General features: G+C 40.5%; 1 pseudogene; it reads right to left on the reverse strand.

Annotated features, from left to right (window-relative positions):
- Positions 1-2,851: 2,851 nt before the first annotated feature.
- On the reverse strand, positions 2,852-8,657 carry LOC124514057 (CTD small phosphatase-like protein 2; annotated as a pseudogene).
- Positions 8,658-8,884: the final 227 nt, after the last annotated feature.

An 8,884-nucleotide genomic window follows, 5' to 3' on the forward strand; every position in this document is an offset into this window, starting at 1 on the left:
CTTCTTGGTGCAATTGTGAACCCTCTTGCACTGTTGGTGGGAATGCAAATTGGTGCAGCTGCTCTGGAAAACAGTGTGGAGGTTCCTCAGAAAATTAAAAATAGACCTACCCTATGACCCAGCAGTAGCACTGCTAGGAATTTCCCCAAGGGATACAGGAGTACTGATGCATAGGGGCACTTGTACCCCAATGTTTATAGCAGCACTCTCAACAATAGCAAAATTATGGAAAGAGCCTAAATGTCCGTCAACTGACGAATGGATAAAGAAATTGTGGTTTATATACACAATGGAGTACTACGTGGCAATGAGAAAGAACGAAATATGGCCCTTTGTAGCAACGTGGATGGAACTGGGGAGTGTGATGCGAAGTGAAATAAGCCATACAGAGAAAGACAGATACCATATGGTTTCACTCTTATGTGGATCCTCAGAAACTTAACAGAAACCCATGGAGGAGGGGAAGGAAAAAAAAAAAGAGGTTAGAGTGGGAGAGAGCCAAAGCATAAGAGACTCTTAAAAACTGAGAACAAACTGAGGGTTGATGGGGGGTGGGAGGGAGGGAAGGGTGGGTGATGGATATTGAGGAGGGCACCTTTTAGGATGAGCACTGGGTGTTGTATGGAAACCAAATTGACAATAAATTTCATATATTGAAAAAAAAAAGAAATTGTGGTTTATATACACAATGGAATACTACGTGGCAATGAGAAAGAATGAAATATGGCCTTTTGTAGCAATGTGAATGGAACTGGAGAGTGTTATGCTAAGTGAAATAAGTCATGCAGAGAAGGACAGATTCCATATGTTTTCACTGCTATGTGGATCCTGAGAAACTTAACAGAAGACCATGGGGGAGGGGAAGGGAAAAAAATGGTTAGAGAAGGAGGGAGCCAAAACATAAGAGACTCCTAAAAACTGAGAATAAACTGAAGGGTTGATGGGGGGTGGGAGGGAGGGGTCGGTGGGTGATGGGTATTGAGGAGGGCACCTGTTGGGATGAGCACTGGGTGTTGTATGGAAACCAATTTGACAATAAATTTCATATTAAAATAAGTAAGTAAATAAATAAATAAATGTTAAAAAAATAAATAAATTTAAGGTTAAAAAAAAGAAAATGATGCTGCATCTAATATGTAAAATATACAAGTGCTGCTAGTAAGCCAGTAATGTACATAATAACTAGTTGAAATACTCCTCAATTTCCATTTGTCCATTTCTTACTTTCTCATACTATACTTTCTCAACAAAAATATCAAACCACTCTGGAAAAACATTCTGTTCTTTGATAATCCCTTACAGAAAAGCAGTCTGGGCCTCTGGCAAGTTTCTATAGTTGAGAGGAAAAGCATTCCATCCCATATTACACCTTCTATTAAAAAAAGCTTCCCTAAAAGGAGACCAAACAATACTATAAAAGTATAAACCTCTTATGGTAGCTCTATTGGAGAATCAAGTCTTAAATACCACTTATAGCAGAGAAAACCACTGTGAAGACATATTAACTACATTTGTGGCTTGAATGTGTGCTATGCCACAAGATTATGAAGAATATATTAGTAAACAATTACACAGATTTTTACCTTGATTAGCACCAAGAGCATACCAGAGGTAATCTCAGTCCATGCAGATTAAGTGAAAATACTGACTCACTGTGCTGAATGCTTCATTCGTGGAGAAAACTAAAGGGAGCAGTAACCAAACTAAGCCCAAAAGGTGGCCAAACTCACTTTCCTTAAAGATTCCTGAGCACAGAGATACCTGAGGCATACCTTTATCCGTTAAATCTGTGTGCTGTTGCAAGATATTACCATTTGGAATATATGCCATCACAGTGGTTTAAATCTTTTGAGTATTAGCCATTAATATATTCTTACCTACTCGGTCTCTTCATTTCTGAAAAGATTTCACCTACAGTAAAATATTTTGGAAACAAAGTGTAAATGTGCCTCTTTCTAAATGAAACTTACATGGACTGAAAGTAGAGAGTATTTTTAAACAAATATGCAATATGCAGGCAGAACAAGTAGGCAAATGGCATTCAAGTGTATTGTAAAAAACAAAACTGACCATTTAAAAAAAAACTTTGAAGTGCCTCAGCTAAAATGCATAATGAAATTCTAATGTAACCCAAGTCAATACATGTTTTTAAAAAGTTATAAACCTTAACAGGAAAAATGAAACAACTTTTATCAGCAATTTCTATTAGGATGAGAATCTTAAAGTAGTAGAAGTGTGGCTTTATATGCACTTAGAACACCAAACAGAGAAAGAAAAACAAGTCCATTTTCATCTTTTTTTTTTTAATTTTTTTTAACGTTTATTTTTGAGACAGAGAGAGACAGAGCATGAAAGGGGGAGGGTCAGAGAGAGGGAGACACAGAATCCGAAAACAGGCTCCAGGCTCTGAGCTGTCAGCACAGAGCCCGACGCAGGGCTCAAACTCACGGACCGCGAGATCATGACCTGAGCCGAAGTCGGCCGCTTAACCGACTGAGCCACCCAGGCGCCCCCCCCTTTTTTTTTTTTAATAAAACCCTGTGTGACTATGGGACCAAACTGCTTGTGGCAGAAACATAATTCTATATAAACTTCAGATGTTCTGTACATAAAAAATTCAGAGTTGCATGAGTTCCAAAGGATTTTTTGTTTCAGCCTACCTACTCTGTGTATGTAAGCTGAGATAGGTAAAGTTTCTTTCTGTAACCATTGATTATCACTGAACACCAAAATTAAGAAAAGCAAGATGGGTTACAAAATGTAAATTTTCAAAAGGAGTAAGAATGTGTTGCCTTAGTCTAAAAGGGACCTGTTTTCTCTCTCCCTTCATTGTTTTGAGAAGTCTTTGTAGTTAATCTGGGAAAAGCAAATCATGCAATCAAAATTTTCCTTTGATGTGAAGTTGAACATCATCATTCAGGTCTACAAGCTTCTAAATATACGTAATCACATTTAGGAGTACATTGAGAGTTTACTCTACAAACCAGCTTTCTATAAGGATTCTATTGAAAAGCTGGTATGTAAAGGCTTGTGGTGGTTTGTCAACTATTACAGTTTTTGAAAGATGTCTTCCGAAGATAAGTTCTTTGTATATGTTGCTTGTAAACAAACACAACTTTCACAGAAAGGCCAGTGCCTCACTAGTTGCCTTTTAGGAGCTAACATATTTAGATAATATCTGCTTATACCCTCTTAAGAGTAGTAAAAACAATAATCTTATAAATCTGAGATATTGGTTTCAAGGATTCCTGGAAGAATAGTCTTAATCTCACATAAATCTGATCAATAGTATCTTGGATAGGGACTGGAAAAGTAAGGTCTGCATCTCTTAGCTCATTTAGACTACAGTGCACTTAGTGTTTAATATAGGTCTAAAAGTAGGCAGAATTCCAGTGTGCTTCTTGTTTTCAGTAGGAAAGTAGATTTCCAATTTGATTGTTCTTCTGTTAGTCGTGGAACATATTGCATGACATAATAAAGATCTAATACTTTCCAGTCCAACTCACAGATGAATAACCACTATCTAGATAGTGGTGAGATATCCCAAAGAACTGTTTCTTCTGCTTCCTCTGAAACATTATTTATTGATAGCCTCCCTTGAACTGCTTGATTTGAATTAACTGCTCCATTAGTTGATTCAGGACTATCAGAAGCAACCTCATCCACTTGTTCCTTATCAAGTGTTTTTACTATCTCTTCAATTTTGCAGCCTGTCCTGGAGAATCTGATCCTGATGTGTCACTTATTCAATGCTAAAAAAAAAGTGGAAGATAGGAGGAAATAGGGACCCCAAAATTTAGTCCATGCGAGATTGCCTGAGAAAGGATTATGTCCTATTTTCCAGTTTGCTTTATATGTTTATTTGTCATTTCATAACTACCAGCATTTGCGATACTTGTCAGGCCTTTCTTGTGCTCTTGGTGTTGATGTGTTCAAATTATTGTCCATATGAAGTCCCAATTCTACTTTGTTTCAATGGATTTTCTCTCTCGTGAATGTGCTTCCTCCAATGATTTGATAAATTTATGTTAACAAGCTGATTTCATTCTTTGGTGGATTTTCTCCTCCTGAAAGTAGGCTTTCCTAAAATCTGAGTATTTCATTTTTGCTCAGGCAGGACATATTGCCTGTATTTGATTTGATGGCAAAAAGGCTTTTCTTACCCAAGGGATACAGGTGTACTGATGCATAGGGGCACTTGTACCCCAATGTTTATAGCAGCACTCTCAACAATAGCCAAATTATGGAAAGAGCCTAAATGTCCATCAACTGATGAATGGATAAACAAATTGTGGTTTATATACACAATGGAGTACTACATGGCAATGAGAAAGAACGGAATATGGCCCTTTGTAGCAACGTGGATGGAACTGGGGAGTGTGATGCGAAGTGAAATAAGCCATACAGAGAAAGACAGATACCAGTATGTTTTCGACTCTTATGTGGATCCTGAGAAACTTAACAGAAACCCATGGAGGAGGGGCAGGAAAAAAAAAAAAAGAGGTTAGAGTGGGAGAGAGCCAAAGCATAAGAGACTCTTAAAAACTGAGAACAAACTGAGGGTTGATGGGGGGTGGGAGGGAGGGGCGGGTGGGTGATGGGTATTGAGGAGGGCACCTTTTGGGATGAGCACTGGGTGTTGTATGGAAACCAATTTGACAATAAATTTCATATATTGAAAAAAAAAGGTTTTTCTTGTTCTCACATCATCTTTTTTAAAAAGTTTATTTATTTTGAGAGAGTGAGAGCTGAAGCAGGGGAGTGGCAGAGAGAAAGGGAGAGAGAGAGAGAATCCCAAGCAGGCTCCCCTCTGTCAGCACAGAGCCTGACTCAGGACTCAGTCTCACGAACTGTGAGATCATGACCTGGGCTTAAATTGAGTCAGACACTTAACCGACTGAGCCACCCAGGCACACCTCAACCTCATCTCTTATGGGTGCTTCATGTAAACCTGTGCTGGCAGAAATATATCCTCAGGTTCCACCCAATCCTCAGCCCAATAGCTTTCATTTCCTTGCCAGATTGCAAAACTATTCCAACTGATCACAACCTCCTGTAAAAATTAAGGGTCACCCCAACCTCTTGTAACTATAAAGCCTGCCTCCCACAGTCTCTGCTAAGCCACTCTGTTTTCAAGTGCAATTTTCACGTGGCCTTGTGTGGGCTGGAATGATTTCCTTCAGGGCTGTATAATTGATTAATAAACTTAAGTTTTAGTTCATCTGCCTGGCATCAGGTGTTGTGCATTTGGCCATCGCATACTGTTTAGGGTGGAACATCCCTTTCTCACCAATGAGGTGAATAGGAGTAAATCAAAACTGGGGTCAGACTTCCTTGTTCCTTTGCATGTCTCTTAATCTTTTGTGGGAAATTGCACATTTGAGATAATATGTTGTAGCAACTCTGGTTACTGACTCCTCCTCTGGTGCTTGTTATTGTTCTTTGCTTTTCTATTTATTTGCTTAGTGACTGTTTGGATTATTTTGGAAGTCTATTCCACCTCCCCCAAAGCATGAAACCTATGATTTTCCTCCTCAAGGAACCAAGCACAGGCTTGGATATGCTTTCAATCACTCAAGGATGAGTATTTTTTGCAAGGCTACTTTTGATTGTCTCTTTCCCTGGCCACACTCAGCTGGTAATCTTCATGAGTTGCAGGATTGGGCATAAATTGCTCAATAGACTGAACCAATTAAATTTGGGTTCCTTTGATGGGACAGTTTTCAGGTTAGTATTTGTGATTTGTTCTTACCCCAGTGGGGCTCTTCTTAGTTGTACATTTCCCTGGTTCTCTCTGGCAAACTAGCTTTCTTTTTTTTAAAAATTTTTTAATGTTTATTTATTTTTGACAGAGAGAGAGAGAAAGAGGAGAGAGAGAGAGAGAGGGCGCACACAAGCGGGGGAGAGGCAGAGAGTGAGACACAGAAAACAAAGCAGACTCTAGGCTATGAGGTGTCAGCACAGAGCCTGATGTGGGGCTTGAACCCACGAACCACAAGATCATGACCTGAGCCGAAGTCAGACACTTAACCGACTGAGCAACCCAGGCACCCTGGTAAACTAGCTTTCTTACAGTTTAGTTTTTAATTTGAATAATTCTACTCACTTACTCTTTTTTTCCAGATCTTCTTTTATTCATTTTTTAAAATATAATTTATTGTCAAATTTGTTTCTATACCACACCCAGTGCTCATCCCAACAAGTGCCCTCCTCAGTGCCATCACCCACTTTCCCCTCGCCCCCACCCCCCATCAACCCTCAGTTTGTTCTCTGCATTTAAGAGTCTCTTATGGTTTGCCTCCTTCCCTCTCTGTTTGTAACTGCTTTTTCCCCCTTCCCTTCCCCCATGGTCTTCTATTAAGTTTCCCAAGATCCACATATGAGTGAAAACATATGATATCTGTCTTTCTCTGACTGACTTATTTGACCCAGCATAATACCCTCCAGTTCCATCCACCTTGTTGCAAATGGCATGATTTCATTCTTTCTCATTGACAAGTAGAATTCCATTGTATATATAAACCACGTCTTCTTTATCCATTAATCAGTTGATGGACATTTAGGCTCTTACTCTTTATTGCTCTTAACCACAAACTATTATTTTTGAGAGGGCTATAAGCTTCAACTTCTTCATCGTCTATTGCAAATTGATTCACTTCCCTTGGGAAGAGATGCAGAGCCCCCTGTTTAATGGCCTGCTTCTTGGGAAAAAGCCTATGAGCTATAGATGAGGAACTGGGAATGGTGTACTTCTTAATGGGTAACACTCCTGCTTTGGGAGCTGCTGATTCAGTGGAGGGGGACAGTAGTTTCAGGGTCTTCTTGGTTTGACTCACCTAGTGTGGAATCTCTTACTAAACTGGGGCCCCAATATTCTCAGTTGTGCTGCATCGAAGGTAATCCTATAGGGGGAAACTGCATGGAAGACGGGAACCCCACCTCGGACTATACTCACCTAGACTTCACGTCAGCAATAGGTAGCTGGAGCAATATGAGAAATGTTGATGCTCTGCCTTTTCTGGAAAGATCACTCTGGGAGAAGGGGGGAGAAGGTACCCTGCTTTCTTGGCTGTACCAATTTGGAGTTTCTCTCTTGCTAACAAAGGAGGGAAAGAGGGGGTATAGGTTTTGGCTCAAATGACACTGATTCTCACTGTCCTTATCAATTATTTGTGTTTATTTATTTATTTTGAGAGATTGAGAGAGCACGCACATGTGTTTGAGCAAGTGGGGGAGCGGAGGAGAAATAGGGAGTGGGAGAGAGAATCCCAAGCTCACACCCGGCTTTCAGTTTGAAATCCAATGTGGGGCTCGAACCCACCGACGTGATATCATGACCTGAGCTGAAACGAAGATTCGGATGCTTAACTGATTGAGCCACATAGGCACCCGACAGCCCTTATCAGATTTTAGCAGATATTCTTGAATAAATGTCTCTTTACTGGCTGTATGCCCTTAGGAGCATTTCTAGATAATTTAGATTGTTTGATTAAACAACAACAACAACAACAACAACAAAAAACCCACAAAACTAATTTTTACCAGTTTCATTGGGGAGCAGATTCATAGAGCTCCTCAGGTTATCATGACAGTAGTGCAACTTCCAGCAATCTTTACTAGTCACCTCCTTAAGGGCCTGTTCTACCTCAAAATGCCAGCAGTGTGAGAATGTAAGGGGGCATGAAATGGCCACTGAATGCTATGTCCATTCATGCACTGTTACATCACCCTCACCATGGGCAGCAATGCTTTCCATGCATGTAAGTGTCCCAATTATCACAAAATGTGGACGTTCTTGGACTCAAGAACTACCAGTATGTGGCTAGAATCTGCCACTCACATAGGGATGGCCTGCATCAGTGGAATACATTTCAATGTCTGGTAGATTCCAGTGATAGCCACAGAATGGCAGCAGAGAGCCCCTGTAGTCCATTTGTTAAGAATGGGCAGGAGGAACCAGGGCACCTGGGTGGCTCAGTCAGTTAAGCATCTGACTTCAGCTCAGGTCATGCTCTCATGGATCTTGGGTTCAAGACTCGCATCGGGCTTGCTTCAGATTCTTCGTATCCCTCTCTCTTTCTCTCTGCCCCTCCCTCGCTCATGCTCTGTCTCTCCCTCTTAAAAATAAATAAACATTAAAAAATAAATAAATAAAAAAAAAAAGAACGGGCAGGAACCTTCCCTTGAGCTCTATGTTTTAAGTATTCGTCATACTTTACTGTACTATGAAGGGAGAACCAAATGGAAAACACCACAATTAGTACAAGGGCAGTGGACAAGTACACAACCAGGAACTCATCTGTTTCCTATGATGTAGTCATGTGGTTTCCTTGAAGCACCACAAAACAGCAGTGAGAGGGCCTGATGGCTCGTGGTGGCGTAAAGTTAACCAAATGTTTGACGTGACCCACCTGTAAGATTTATAAAATTTGCAAGGTCGGAGGCAATACTTCAGTTGGGGTCCTACATGCCATATTCCTAATTATTCAAAATGTTTAATTCAACCAATAAACCGTTAAAACATGTTACATCTCCTTCCATGACAAATAGACTTTCATAATGGCCTGAAAGGTCTGGTTTGGGTTTTGAATTCACGGACTGCTTTACCTTTTGAGCCTTCAGTGTGGGAAGAATTACCACCAACCTTCCAGGCCCATGGCCCTAGACTAGGCCTCAGGCACTCAATCACCAGTCTGCATTTTCTTCCCACCCCGTGTTTTATCCCCCACCTTTGAGGACTCATTTGTATGTATGTGGACAACCTGGGCCAATCATTAACTGTTCCTCATGTACAGCCCTGCTCCTGCCATAGCCACCTGGAAGTACATACACCAACAAGGCTGTTAAGCCACAAAGGACAGCCCCAACAAAGGGCATGCTGGTG

The sequence above is a fragment of the Lynx rufus genome, unplaced genomic scaffold (assembly GCF_022079265.1).
Source record: "Lynx rufus isolate CCGP_SWC_20201006 ecotype Redwood Valley unplaced genomic scaffold, mLynRuf1.p SCAF_19, whole genome shotgun sequence".
NCBI lineage: Eukaryota > Metazoa > Chordata > Mammalia > Carnivora > Felidae > Lynx > Lynx rufus.